The sequence below is a fragment of the Lepidochelys olivacea genome, assembly GCF_965140295.1.
Source record: "Lepidochelys olivacea isolate rLepOli2 genome assembly, chromosome: 14".
Lineage (NCBI taxonomy): Eukaryota > Metazoa > Chordata > Testudines > Cheloniidae > Lepidochelys > Lepidochelys olivacea.
The window spans coordinates 32,412,118-32,427,174 of NC_140424.1; the positions used below are offsets into that span (position 1 = coordinate 32,412,118).

The following is a 15,057-nucleotide window of genomic DNA, read 5'->3' on the forward strand; positions in this document are numbered from 1 at the left end:
ACCGGAGTTCTGCCTTGTTCTAATGTTAGCTTTTTAACCATCCCTTGTAGGACCTGATTCTCTTTAATTAGGGCTTGGTTTTCTTTTTCTATTTGTTTAAATGCGGTAGTTTGCTCTGTCAGGAATCTTTCTTTGCTTTTGTATTCCTGCAGTGCCTCTTTTATTATTTCCATCTGGCTTTGTGAGTTTATTGCCACCACTTTCCAATTTTCTATCCCTTTTTCCAATTGGGTTAGTTTTTCCTGCAGAGAAATGTTATTTTCTTTACAGGTAGTTAGGCAGAGATAACTGTTATTACATGCCTCCCATAATAGCCAAATAGCTGCTGCGTCTCTTTTGGCAGCACTAGAAGGTTTGTACATGAGGATGTATTGAGCCAATCTATCCTCTAGGTCTGATATAGTACAGACATCTACAAGGACTTGTTCAGTCCATGGATTATGTCCATATCTTTGGAGGACTTGTTTGAAAGGTGTAATTTCTCTAATGAAAGCTGAGGGGGGAGCTCCCTCCGGTTTCATTCCTCCCTCCATACCTGCTTTACCCTGTTTTTTCTTTAACATTCTAACAAATTTTTAATTTTTCTATCACTCCTGATTTTGTTCAGTGCTTAATCTATGCTTGTTCTTCCCTGCTACCTTCTCGGAGGTCAGCAGGTCTGGTTAACCTGTTTCTCCCTGCTACCTTCTCGGAGGCCAGCAAGTCTGGTTTAATCTGTTTTTCCTGCTACCTTCTCGGAGGCCAGCAGGTCCCCTGCTACCTTCTTGGAGGCCAGCAGGTCTGGTTTAATCTGTTTTTCCTGCTACCTTCTCGGAGGCCAGCAGGTCCCCTGCTACCTTCTCGGAGGCCAGCAGGTCTGGTTTAATCTGTTTTTCCTGCTACCTTCTCGGAGGCCAGCAGGTCCCCTGCTACCTTCTCGGAGGCCAGCAGGTCTGGTTTAATCTGTTTTTCCTGCTACCTTTTCGGAGGCCAGCAGGTCCCCTGCTACCTTCTCGGAGGCCAGCAGGTCTGGTTAACCTAATAGAAATGCCTAGCTCACCTGAGCTGGCAGTGTGCACACCAATATTTACAATAACTGAGGTTTTTTACCAATATTCCCCCTTTCGCAATTCTCCACCAAAATGTTGTACCAATAAAATAAAAACCAGCAGGATCTTATTAAAAGGAAAAGGCAAAATGCCACATTTATTGTAAATATAATAAAGAAATATAAAACTCACACTGTCCTATCGTTACTTATTCCTTACTTAATTATATATATATATATATATATATATATATATATATATATATATATATATATATATATTCATTCATTCATTCATTCATTCATACCAGTTCTGCATAGGGGTTTATAGTTACCAGCCTAGAGGTTGCTCGTGACAGGGTACTGGCCAGGTAACCTGTGCACGAGAGTGGAGCGGAGTCCGTGTCAGATGCGCATCCGATGCTCCTGAAGGGTAGTGGCAGAACTGGAGACTCCAAGTTCTCAGCCCTTAGTGTCCATTTTTATAGGACTTTCTTCCTATGCCAGTCCGTGGAATTTGCTTTGTCATATCGTTAGTCATGACTGCTCCAGGACGGCTGTCAGGTGCTCATCAGCTTTCTTCATCCTTTGAATTGGTCGGGTGGATCCCAGTTTGCCCTCCGGTGGGGTTCTCTGGTTGTCTCCACCTGGCGTCTTCTTCGGCCAATCGATGTTAAATTCCTAGGCTGGCACTTCCCTGTTTATTCAAAACCCACCATTCATTCACATACATTCCTTACTTTAATAAAAAACACATTTCTTATTTCACCGAGTGTTGTTATTTTATTTGAGACTCCCTGTCTCTTGACATTCCTTCGGTATTGCCTTTCTTTTGTTATACAAAGGTGTTATTTATTTGAGACTCCCCGTTTTTTAACATTCCTGATCCAAACTATAGAAGGTGGGAGTCTCTATGTGACATTTCTATGAGCGCCAGCTCCAATTCGCGGTTCTTCATGGGTGTTACAAACAAGCATGTCAATCTCCATTACAAAGTGTCTGTTTGCAAAGTAGAGCCAATTGAACATAAAGTGAAGTTAGTTAAGAAGCATGTCAATCTCCATTACAATCAATGGAAAGAGAAAGCAGAGTCAATTAAGCCGTTTAGTCTTACAAGCGTCAATCTTAATAACAAGTGAGAAAGTATCAATTCAGGGTCAAATTGAGCAGTTTAGTCTTACAAGCGGCAATCTTAATAACAAGTGAGAAAGTATCAATTCAGAGCGCAATTGAGCAGTTTAGTTTTACAAGCGCCATAACAAGTGAGAGAAAGTATCAATTTAGAGAAAGCAAAGCCAATTGAGCAGTTTGCAAGGTACGGTTTGCAAGCTTTAATACAGGATTGTAAATCAATATTGCAGATTTACAATTATGTCAAATAGAAGAATTATAAATACAGATTTAATAAATATTATAAATCAATATTGCAGGTTTACAATTTCTTATGAAAATCAATATTGCAGGTTTACAATTATGTATTATAAATCAATATTGCAGGTTTACAATTTCTTATGAATAGAATCACAAATATTGGAATATGCCTACATCCTTACCTATGTGGGTACCTCTCAGAATCACCCTTTCCTGGAAGGCCAGGAGATCAGGTACCCATGGCTCTTCCCCTCATTCCAGCCGGGTGATTGGGTCAGGTTTGGGAATGGGAAATCCTGCTCAGGGACTGAAATGAGAAAAGATCAGGGTGCATGGAGGATTGGTAGAGTATTTGTCACAAAGGACATTCCATGAATTGAACCTATCCCCATACTGTGCTGGGGGAACATGGAATCCAAGAGGACGGGAACACGGTTGCTGAGCCCCCTGGGGAGAGACAGATGTCTGGAGAGGTGAGGGGAATTGTCATGCCCTCACTAGGAGTTTTCAGGACCTGTGCACACTGATGGCCTTGCTGACACACACACAGCTCTGGAGTTAAAACCCTCCCTATTTATAAACCGGGAGAGCCCAGAGCCCTCCCATGGCTGGAGCTAGTCCCAAGAAGTGAGGTGAACAGGAATTCTGTGTGTAAGTGAGAAACAGTACTGACAAGACAATACATGGCTTCTACCCCCTTGAAAGCTGGAGGGGTGGGGATGATTTAGCATGTCCATTAGCTTTTGACACCCCTGTCCCATTGGAGATGCAAATCTCTCTCACACTGCAGCTGTGGCATACAGGACCCATTCACCTCCAGTCCAGCTCATCAGGGAAGCACCTGACCAGATTTGGAAATGCAGACCCACGATTTCTAATAGCTGAGGGGACAGGAAATCCTTACCCAGCAAGGTCAGAGTCTCATAATTCTCCTGCATAATGTCCCAGTAGAGGGCTCTCTGTCTGGGGTCCAGCAGAGCCCCCTGCCCTCGGTGAAGTACACAGCCACCTCCTCGAAGGTCACCGGAATCTGAAACAACAGGTGCTCCCCACTCAGTACCTGCTGCCCCAGCCAAAATCCCACTATTCATAAGAAAGAAAGAAAGAAAGAAAGAAGCTGGGGGGGAGGGCACAGAGTAGCAGAATCTCACCCCACCCTGCTCAGAAGGCTTCAGGGAGTGGCAAGAGACTGAGAGCTCCCAGCAAACAGAGGAGGGCAGGGTCTTCTCATTTACCACACACCTACCAGGCTAGAGGTGGGCAAACTACGGCATGCGGGCCACATCTGGCCTGCGGGACCCTCCTGCCCGGCCCCTGAGCTTCCGGCCCCTCCCTTGCTGTTCCCCTCCCCCACAGCCTCAGTCACTGCGCAGCCAGCGCAATGCTCTGGGCGGCGGGGCTGCTGCAGAGCCCGGCCTGACCCGGTGCTCTGAGCTGCATGGTGGTGTGGCTGGCTCCAGCTGGGAGGCGCAGTTGTAGCTCTGCCAGGCACCGGTGCTCCAGGCAGTGCAGTAAGGGGGCAGGGAGCAGGGGGGTTGGGTAGAGGGCAGGGGAGTTCAGGGTGGTGGTCAGGGGGCAGGGGTGTGGATAGGGGTCGGGGCGGTCAAAGGGCAGGGAGCAGGGGGGTTGGGTAGAGGGCAGGGGAGTTCAGGGTGGTGGTCAGGGGGCAGGGGTGTGGATAGGGGTCGGGGCGGTCAAAGGGCAGGGAACAGGAGGGTTGAATGGGGGCAGGGGTCCTGGGGTAGTCAGGAAGGGGGGGGGGTTGGATGGGGCAGCTGGGGGCAGTCAGGGGCAGGGGTTCTGGGGGCGGTCAGGGGACAGGGAGAAGGGGTGGTTGAATGGTGCAGGAGTTCCAGGGGGTAGTCAGGGAACAGGGGGGGTTGGATGGGGCAGGGGTCCCGGGGGGGTGTCAGGGGGCAAGAAGCAGGGAGGGGGCGGATAGGGGGTGGGGGCCGGGCCATGCCTGCCTGTTTGGTGAGGCACAGCATCCCCTAATTGGCCCTCCATACAATTTCCGAAACCTGATATGGCCCTCAGGCCAAAAAGTTTGCCCACCCCTGTACTAGGCAGACACCTACTAGGCACAGGCTGAGGTGGGAAGCAAAGTTCCAAGCAGGGAACAGAGACCCAAATCCCAGCACCTTCCCTTTCTATTTCACCGCAGTCTCTGGCTAGGGAGTTCAGGCTCCAGCACTCTGGTCTGTTTTCCCAGCCCTGTCCAGGGGGGTTGTTTCCTGTTCCAGAAATGGGGGAATGTTCACCCCACCCTTCCCATGGGCCTATTCATAAATCAGGCCTTAGCCTGAGCAAGTCCCAATGGGTTTTTGGCACCCTGTCCTCTCCCTGCCTCACCCTGTGTATTTCCTCCCCCTCACCCCACCCTGACCACAGCACAAACCTACCAGCAGCTTCCTGAAAATCCCCTACCTGAGCTGGCTCCACCACAGCCATTTCCCTGCCCCATCCTCTGGAAGACTGGACAATCTGGAGGGAAACAATTGTTAATATTCAGCCTGTCAGAGAGAGAAAGGAAATTGGGGATGTTTCAGAAGGGGCTTTCGTCCATTTCACTCCCTGATTAGACCCAGCCAAGGTCAGTCTTCATCACACATATAGGGCTGTATGAATTTAATGTGCTCCCTTTTGGACTGCGAAATGCATCCACCACCTTCCAGACACTGGTAGATAACCTTCTGGCTGGATTTGGGGAATTTGCAGTCGCCTGCCTTGATGATGTAGCTATATTCTCAGATTCATGGGCAGAACACCTGGTACATCTCCAAGCTGTCTTCCAGTGCATAAGGGAGGCAGGATTAACCGTTAAGGCCAAAAAATGTCAAATAGGCCTAAACAGGGTAACGTACCTTGGACACCAGGTGGGTCAAAGAACTATCAACCCCCTACAGGCTAAAGTAAATGCTATCCAAAATTCGCCTGTCCCTAAGTCAAAGAAGCAGGTCCAATGCTTCTTGGGCTTGGCCAGATATTACCGATGATTTGTACCACACTACAGCCAAATTGCCACCCCACTGACATACCTAACCAGGAAAAAACAGCCAAATGCAGTTCAGTGGACTGAGAAGTGTCAGAAAGCCTTTAACCAGCTTAAGGCAGCCCTTACGTCTGACCCTGTACTAAGGGCCCCGGACTTCAACCAACCATTCGTCATAACCACAGATGCGTCCAAGTGTGGTGTAGGAGCAGTTTTAATGCAGGAAGGACCAGATCAACAATTCCATCCTGTCGTGTTTCTCAGCAAAACACTTTCTGAGCGGGAAAGCCACTGGTCAGCCTCAGACAAAGAATGTTACGCCATCGGGTACGCTCTGGAGAAGCTACGCCCAGACATTTGGGGATGGCGGTTCCACCCGCAGACTGACCATGCTGCACTGAAGTGGCTTCACACAGTCAAAGAGAGGAACAAAAAACTTATCCAGTGGAGTTTAGATCTCCAAGACTTTGATTTGAAAATACAACACATTTCAGGCACCTCTAACAAAGAGGCTGATGCACTCTCCTGGGAAGGTTTCCCAGAATCAGCCAGGTAAAAATGTCCCTGTATTCTAAGTCAGTGTAGTCCTTGAAATGTGAAAAATACAGTTTAGGTCTTTATGTGATTAGTAGTAAAATTAGAGGTGCATGTATCTTATTAATTCTGTTTCCTAAACCTCCAGGAAAAAATCCCAGACTGTGTGGACCCGACCTAAACCAGGCTGGCCAGCACCATCTGTGATTTGGTGGTGGTGGTGGTATGGGGTGATAAATGAAAGGGGTGGGGGGAAGCTCCCTTTTATGGACACCCAGCCAGCCAGATAACATTTTTCTTAGTAGTTGTTCTCGACTTGCTTTTCCTGTAAAGGGTTAACAAAGTCTCCCTGCACAGGGAAAAGGAAGGGAGTGGGCACCTGACCAAAAGAGCCAATGGGAAGGCCAGAACTTTTTAAAATTGGAAAAAACTTCCCCTTTGTCTGTCTGTTGTTCTTCTCCGGAGAAGCAGAAACAGGGCTGGAACTATGCTGTAACAGCTTTGGGCCAGGTATGAAAAAATTATCAGCTCATACCTAGAAACTACTCATCTGAAACCCCAGATATGTAAGTAGATCAGGAAATGTCTAGGAAGATGCAATTAGGTTTATCTCTTTTATTTCTTTATGGCTTGTGGACTCCTCTGTGCTAACCCCAGGTGCTTTTGTTTTGCTTGTAACCTTTAAGCTGGACCTCAAGAGAGCTATCTTGGTGCTTAATCCTTGTAATTGATTGTTTGTTTGTTTTTTAAATCTAGCAAAAAGCCTAAGTTCCAAATGTATTTTCTTTCTTTCTTTTTGTTTTTAATAAAATTTACCTTTTTTTAAGAACAGGATTGGATTTTTGTGTCCTAAAAGGTTTGTGCATGTGTTGTTTAATTAGCTGGTGGCAACAGCTAATTTCCTTTGTTTTCTTTCTCAGCTCTTCCCCAGGGGGCGGGGGTGAAAGGGGTTGAGGGTACCCTACAGGAAGGAATTCCCAAGTGCGCCTTCCTGGGTTCTCAAAGGGGTTTTTTGCACTTGGGTGGTGGCAGCATCGACCCATCCAAGGTCAGAGAAAAGCAGTGAACTTGGGAGCGTAATACAAGCCTGGAGCGGCTAGTATTAATTTTTATAATCCTTGTCGGCCTCCTCCTTCTGCACTTGAACTGCTAGAGTGGGAATTTTAAACCCTCCCAGGAAAAGAGTCTCTGAAGCAAATGCTAGAAAAGAGTAGGATCAAAAGAGCCACTTTGGGGAATTCCCCTGACACTGTCCTCGAGGGCAGCGCATCCCTCCCGCAGTGACTCAGCAGAGACACGAACTGGCTTCTGCTCTCTGGTCCTCACTTTGTTCCCAGGACAGTCAATCTTCCCAGGGTGGGGCAGCAAATGGATCTAGGTAGGGTTGGGACCTGGGAATCTCTTTTTCCACTTATTGTTCCTGCTGCCCCTTTCAGTCTCCTTCCCTTTTCTCCCAGTGCTTTATCTGTAATGAAAGAGGTGCTGGGGCTCAAGCAATTTTTTTACTTTCATAACTGACATGGCAAGCCCAGAGGTGCTGGGGCTCAGCTCTGGCAAGCCCTGGCACACATTAAGCACTGCTTTCTCCCCTCTTGTACAAACTCACCAGCGGGTCCCTTAAAGGGGGCTTTTGTGCAGTCACTTTCCTGCTAGTCCCCAGCACTTTCCCCCAGGTCTGTCCCATCATCTGGAGTCTCAGCTCAGGAGTTGGAGTCAGCAGAGCCCAGGGCTGCCTCAGGGGTCTCATTCTAGCCACCAGAGAAAGTCCCCAGCTGGGCTGGGCACGGAGGAAGCTATAATGAAGGTCTTTCCCCAGCACAGACCGCACTGGGGGAGCAGCAGCTGCTCAGGTTCCCAGATCACAGTGCAGGGAGCTGCATCTGCCCCAGGGAAACCAACTCCAGAGCTCTAATACCATGAGCAGAGAGAGACAAGGTGGGTGAGGTAAGAGCTTTTATTGGACCAACTTCTGCTGGTGAAAGAGATACGTGTATGAGCTACACAGAGATCTTCTTCAGGCCAGAGAGAGGCAGACACCAGCCTCTTCTCCCTAAGTAATACTGAGATCCTGCTGGTGGCAGCAGCTAATGACTGTGCCCCACTGGGCTCCCTGGGCAGCCGCAGGGACAGCCAGGCAGATACTGATCCCATTTGCCCATCTGGACCCACCCCCTGCTATTCTGGGGGTGACTCTGAGCCCTGAATCCTGCACAGAAATCCAAGAGGGACCCTGGTCCATCCTGTCACCCCAAACAGTCCCAGTCAGAAGCCAGAGCCCAGAAATCATGATTTTGGCCTAAGAAAATAATGCAATAGTGTGTCTGTTGGGGGGTGAGTTCTGTGGGGATATTCACCTTGTAGCTTTGGAGCCCTTAGGGGTTAGTCCTTTGCCGCCCCCTCACCCCCAACACTTTGACCGTTTCCAGTAAAAACAAAATCTCCCGTGGCTGCTGGGTGGGGAAGACCCCTCCCCCTCTTACTGCCCTGGCCTGTACCATGGACTGGGAGAGCTGCCATTGTGTCTCTCACCATCCCTCTACTTAATCACTAGCCTCTCTCCCCCTCCCCCAGCCAGTCTCTTCTGTCACTCTCTCTCCAGGCCCCTAGTGTCACCCCCCACTTTCTCCCCCTCTTCCCTTCTCACTGTCCCCCATTCCCATTTTCTTTCTCTCCCAGCCCTGTTCCCACCCACCCCATGATTCTCCCCCTGCATCTTGATTCCCAGGAATTGCCTCATCCTCCCTCCAGCGCACCCACAGCCCCCCAGTCCCAACCCATGCCCCACATCCCTGTTCCCTCCCTCCTGCCCCCTCACACATCCTATTTCATGCCTCAATCCCCTCTGGCCCACACTCCCCCTGCCCCTTTTCAGCCCCCTTCCAGCTCCCACTCCCCAGGTGTCGTTGACCCAGCTGTCCCCACAGCGCAGTCTGGAAAAGGCTGCCAAGTCTCACAAGATAAAAAATCTGCACTGCCTTTTCCCAGCAAGCCCAAAGCAAGCCAATCCCATTTCGGAGGCACCGCCCAGTCCCACTCACCAAGCCCCAAACAAGCCACACACTTCAATGGCAAAACAAGCAACAGGCTTCTTAAAGAAAAGCAACCGGCTACTGAGAGAAATGAATGGGCAAGTACAAAGAAGCCATTATAGGCTTCCTAATAGAAGCCTCCCCACCCCACCCAAAGCTCCCAAACAAGCAGTTACATAACAAAGAAGCCAAAGGGAGCCCTTTGGCTCCCAGCAAATGAGATCAGCATTGGCCTGACTGTCCCTGGGGGCTGCAGTGATCGCTGGGGTCACCCAGTCCAGCAGCAGGAAGTGAATCGCTCTCGCTGCAGTGACTCTGGGGCGCTGTGGGGGGGCCATGCTCCTTGCAAGATCCCCGAGCCCCGGCGGCTGCTGCTGGGGACCCCGGGGCCCTGGCTGCAGCCGGGAGAGGGGAATTTCCAGCAGTAACATTCCCGCTGCTCCCAGGAGCCTCTCCCGGTGCAGAGACACCAGCCTGGCCAGGACCCCCCATCCCGGGCTCCAGCCCCTGATCCCGGGGAGGGCACCGCTTGGAGGGAAGGTAAGAGAGACCTGCCCATCCCCCCAGGGAGAGGTGCCCCCCTGGCTGCAGGGGGAGGGTTTGGCCCCAGGCTGCTCCCAGCGGAGCTGGCTGCGATTCCCTGCCCTGGGCCCAGGGAAGCTGCCGCCAACTCCCTTTGGCTCCGATGCTGATCTCATTTGCCCATCTGGTCTCACACTGGAACCGGAGAACTAGTTCAAACCGGGATTTCGTACTGGAACTGGAGCTGAACCTGAACCATAATTTTGTTTTACTGATTGAACCTGCACTGAACTGAAAGAAAAAGTGTGTGTGTGTGTCCAGTTAAAATTAAGATTTCACATTTTTTAAGCTCATCATTTACAAAAAATTACGGTCATCTTATTTTCATTTTGAGAGATGAAAACAAAATACACAATGGGCTGGTGATTTTCCCACAATGGGAGCAATCAACTGTTTCAGAGTAACAGCCGTGTTAGTCTGTATTCGCAAAAAGAAAAGGAGGACTTGTGGCACCTTAGAGACTAACCAATTTATTTGAGCATGAGCTTTCGTGAGCTACAGCTCACTTCATCGGATGCATACCGTGGAAACTGCAGCAGACTTTATATACACACAGAGAATATGAAACAACACCTCCTCCCACCCCACTGTCCTGCTGGTAATAGCTTATCTAAAGTGATCATCAAGTTGGGCCATTTCCAGCACAAATCCAGGTTTTCTCACCCTCCACCCCCCGACACACAAATTCACTCTCCTGCTGGTAATAGCCCATCCAAAGTGACAACTCTCTACACAATGTGCATGATAATCAAGTTGGGCCATTTCCTGCACAAATCCAGGTTCTCTCACCCCCTCACCCCCCCTCCCAAAAACCACACACACAAACTCACTATCCTGCTGGTAATAGCTCATCCAAAGTGACCACTCTCCCTACAATGTGCATGATAATCAAGGTGGGCCATTTCCAGCACAAATTCAGGTTTTCTCACCCCCCCACCCCCATACACACACAAACTCACTCTCCTGCTGGTAATAGCTCATCCAAAGTGACCACTCTACCTACAATGTGCATAGTAATCAAGGTGGCCCATGTCTAGCACAAATCCAGGCTGTCTCACCCCCCCCCCCCATTTTTTTTCCCCCAGGGGCACACACACACACACAAACTCACTCTCCTGCTGGCAATAGCTCATCCAAACTGAACCTGAACAGTAACAGATCTGCGGGCGGGCAGGGGGAAAGACGAGAAGGGGTGGCAAGCATGGAGTTGGGCAAAATTTCGTTTCACCAAAATGTGGGTGCAGATAGGCTTGAGTCAGAAGTCAGAAATAATTATGTCTTAGCATCAATGTCAGACATATTTGAATTTGAAAGATGAATTGGAACTTCTTATGAAGCTTGTGAAATCTCCAAAAGGGAAGCAACATCTGGACCAAGGAAAGCCCCAAAAGGCTGAGGCTAATTCTTTATTCGTTTGCAGATGAGCCACTTATCACTTCCCCCCTGCTTGTTTGACCATTTCTAGGGGAAAAGATTCCCCCCTGCCCCTCTCCTACCCCATGGGCTGGGGGAGCTGCTATTTTATCTCTCACCATCCCCCTCCCTTCTCCTACCCTCTGGCTCTCCCTTCTCCAGCCAGTCTCAGCTTGCTCTCATATTCTCCCTCGAGCCTCCCCACAGCCCCTCTCCACACATCCCACCCTTTCCTTCTCTTTATCCTGCCACTGAGAGTTTCCCTCTATTCCAGCTCTGTTCCCCTGAGCCCCAGAATTCTCCCCCGCCCCCTGATTTCTGAGTAGTCCCTCAGCATCTCTTCAGCAGCCCCACATCTCCATGGCCCCATCCTGCCTGTGCTTCCCTGTTCACCACCCTCCTGCCCCCTCACACATCGCTGTTAACCCCTCAGTGCCCTCTGGCTCTCAGAGCCCCCTGCCCCTCTTCAGCCCCCTTCCGGCCAGCCCCACTCCCCTTCCCCTAGGATCCACCCCCTTCCCCTGCCGAAGCCCCCCTCTCCATGTCTGCCAGCCCCCCCAACCCAGAGCACAGGGAGGGCAGGTGGCATGTGCTCCCCCACCCCGCAGCACAGGGTGGGCAGGTGGTGCGTGCCCCCCCAGGTCCCCAGCACAGGGTGGGTGGCATGCAACCACCACCACCACCACCCCCGGCCACCCCACGCACAGGACAGGCCACTTCAGCACCTCCGTTCCCCTCCCTCCCCCAAGCAGCAGGCGGCATGGCCTCAGTGCCTGAGGCCCCCCAGCACTGGGCAGCCACAGCTACGCCAAGTCCTGGCCGCCCTAGCCCCATCCCCAGCATGCTGCTTCCCTGAAGAGGAGTAGCCTGCCTGGGCTGGGGCCAAGAAGGAAGGGCAAGCAGGGCTTTGAGGAGGAGCATGGGCAGGGCCACACAAGGCTATTTGGGTAGGCACAGCCTTCCCCAGCCTATGCAATGCAACACCCATGCGGGTGTTGTCAAGGTTCCTTCCCCACTCTGAACTCTAGGGTACAGTTGTGGGGACCTGCATGAAAGGCCCCCTAAGCTTATTCTTACCAGCTTAGGTTAAAAACTTCCCCAAGGTACAAACTTTGCCTTGTCCTTGAACACTATGCTGCCACCACCAAGCATGTTAAACAAAGAACAGAGAAAGAGCCCACTTGCAGATGTCTTCCCCCCCAGATATCCCCCCAGGCCCTACACCCCCTTTCCTGGGGAAGGCTTGATAAAAGTCCTCACCAATTTGTACAGGTGAACACAGACCCAAACCCTTGGATCTTAAGAACAATGAAAAAGCAATCAGGTTCTTAAAAGAAGAATTTTTTAATTAAAGAAAAGGTAAAAGAATCACCTCTGTAAAATCAGAATGGTAAATACCTTACAGGTAATCAGATTCAAAACATAGAGAATCCCGCTGGGCAAAACCTTAAGTTACAAAAAGACACAAAAACAGGAATATACATTCCATTCAGCACAGCCTATTTTACCGGCCATTGAACAAAAGGAAATCTAATGCATTTCTAGCTAGATTACTTACTAACTTTTTACAGGAGTTCTGAGCTGCATTCCTGATCTGTTCCCCCCAAAAGCATCACACAGACAGACAGACAGACAGACAGACCCTTTGTCCCCCCCACCCCCAACTTTGAAAGTATCTTGTCTCCTCATTGGTCATGTGCTAGCAAGGTTATCTTAGCTTCTTAACCCTTTACAGGTGAAAGGGATTTGTCTCTGGCCAGGAGGGATTTTATAGTTCTGTATACAGAAGGATGGGTACCCTTGCCTTTATATTTATGACAGGTGTGATCTGACCTCATTGGTTTTATTGAGATCGTTACCATTTAAAATACTATTTCAGTTTATCAATTCATTCTGGCTATAAAATAGCAGCAGCGTGTTCTCATCGCTTTTCCTTACGCTTCTTTAAGGAAATCGGTTTTTGTACCAAACTGATAAACACACTCTTCTCTTGCAGCATGTGCAGAGGTAGATAGAAGCTGGAAAGTGGCAGCAATTTCTACTCCTGTCATGTGGGGAGATTCGAGTCCTCTCTTAAAGAAACGGCCACAGTCCCACTGAGTTGGAAGTGTCTGTACCAGCAGTCTCCAGCTTTCAGGGTCCCAAGTTATCTGACTCCAGCAAAGATTTTGAAGTGCCCCTTCTTCCTGCTCTTCTTGTGGGCTATAATAAATTGAGTGATGAAAACACTAACCACCCAGCCAACAAACCTTTGTTAACAGAGTTAAGGTTTCCCAGTGACAGCTCAGGCCCTGCCACAATCTCAAGTTCATCAAAACGCTTTCTACTGAAAACCAGGAAATAGAGAGTTAAGGTCCATGCCAGTGCAACCTTCACCCTGCCCGCTGGAGTTGGGAATAGTCACTGAGAATTATCTGCATGCACCCCAGCTGCATTCAATGTGTTAGGTGTAGCTGTACTGAATGGTGAAGAAATCAGTTGGAGTAACTTAAGTGAGCTGTGTCAGGGATCCTTCCCCACTCTGAACTCTAGGGTACAGATGTGGGGACCCACACGAAAGACCCCCTAAGCTTATTTCTACCAGCTTAGGTTAAAACCTGGTACGCTGCCACCTCCCAGCGATTTAACAAAGAATCAGGGAAGAGACCACTTGGAGACGTCTTCCCCCAAAATATCCCCCCAAGCCCTACACACACCCTTTCCTGGGGAGGCTTGAGAATAACATCCTAACCAATTGGTTACAAAATGATCAAAGACCCAAACCCCTGGGTCTTGGAACAATGGAAACATCAGTCAGGTTCTTAAAAGAAGGATTTTATTAAATAAAAAAAAAGAAAGGTAAAAATCATCTCTGTAAAATCAGGATGGAAAGTACTTTACAGGGTATTCAGATTCAAAACACAGAGGATCCCCCTCTGGGCAAAACCTTAAAGTTACGGAAAACAGGAATAAACCTCCCTCTTAACGCAGGGAAAATTCACATAAAACAAAAGATAAACTAATCCGCCTTGCATGGCTTATCTATACTGGTTGCAATATTGGAGACTTGGATTAGGATGGGTTGGAGAAGATGGATTTCTGTCTGGCCTCTCTCAGTCCCAAGAGAGAACAACACATAAACTAAAAGCGCAAACAAAAGCCTTCCCCCAAGATTTGAAAGTATCTTGTCCCCTTATTGGTCCTTTGGGTCAGGTGCCAGCCAGGTTAGCTGAGCTTCTTAACCCTTTACAGGTAACAGGATGTTGCCTCGGGCCAGGAGGGATTTTATAGTATTGGAAACAGGAAGGTGGTTACCCTTCCCTTTATATTTATGACAAGCTGTGATTGTGATATGCGGAGAGCTGGGGATTAGTTTGAGGAGCGTCTCAGAGCTGTGACTGTGATGTGAGATCTGGGTTTGAAGCCCCCATGTCTGTTATCAAAGGACAGAGCTGCACATGTACCTTGAGGGATCCAGTATGCATCATTCCAGCACTGAGTTAGGGAGGTTCAGTCAGCAGCAGGACCCAGGGGATCTTCTTGCCATGGGGCTTGTCAGCAGGGTGGTGGGAGAGGAGAGCTGTCTGTGTGTTGAATGAGAAGTGAAAGTACAGTGTTGAATGCAATCTTGTGAGAAAGGGTTGTAAAAGGGCAGGAAGGATTATAAAATTCGACACACATGGGAACAGACTCAGTGTTTGAGCATAGAACAGACGTAGGTAGCTCCTGGCCAGTAAAGCTCACCAAAATCAAGTTGTACTTTAGCAAGAAGAAAGTGTTTGAGTCTGTGTTACAGTTGTCATGTGCCCTATTCCCTGAGTGCTCTGCACCATCTGCAAAGGCAGAGTGCCAGCGTGCACGATGGGGGTTCTGGGTCATCCTGCAAAGAGGGCAGAGCTGAGGCTGTGTTGCCATTTACATTAACTCTTTATTTCCTGGTTTTCAGAAATTTTAGTTTTGATGAACTTGAACTTTTGATGTCAATGAGCAACCCGAACTCTCCTTTAACAAAGTTGTGGGGTTCTTTGTTTGCCTGGGGGTTTTGCTTGTTTGTTTGTTTTGCTATTTAATTTCCTAGTATTTTAAATGGAAAGAGACTTGTTGTAAGAGTTAATGATCACTTAGACATT

General features: G+C 49.1%; 1 long non-coding RNA gene and 1 pseudogene across 2 annotated transcripts in view; one reads left to right on the plus strand and one right to left on the minus strand.

Moving 5' to 3' along the window:
- The window catches only part of LOC311530583 (E3 ubiquitin-protein ligase TRIM15-like), a 48,494-nt pseudogene that overhangs the window by 18,418 nt on the left and 15,019 nt on the right, over positions 1–15,057 (plus strand). The gene's annotated exons all lie outside the window — the stretch shown is intronic.
- On the minus strand, positions 3,328–14,507 carry LOC311530679. Its single transcript, XR_014714067.1, has 3 exons — positions 14,392–14,507; positions 4,826–4,882; positions 3,328–3,428 (listed from the first exon to the last, which is right to left on the minus strand). It is a non-coding gene; the product is annotated as an uncharacterized lncRNA (long non-coding RNA).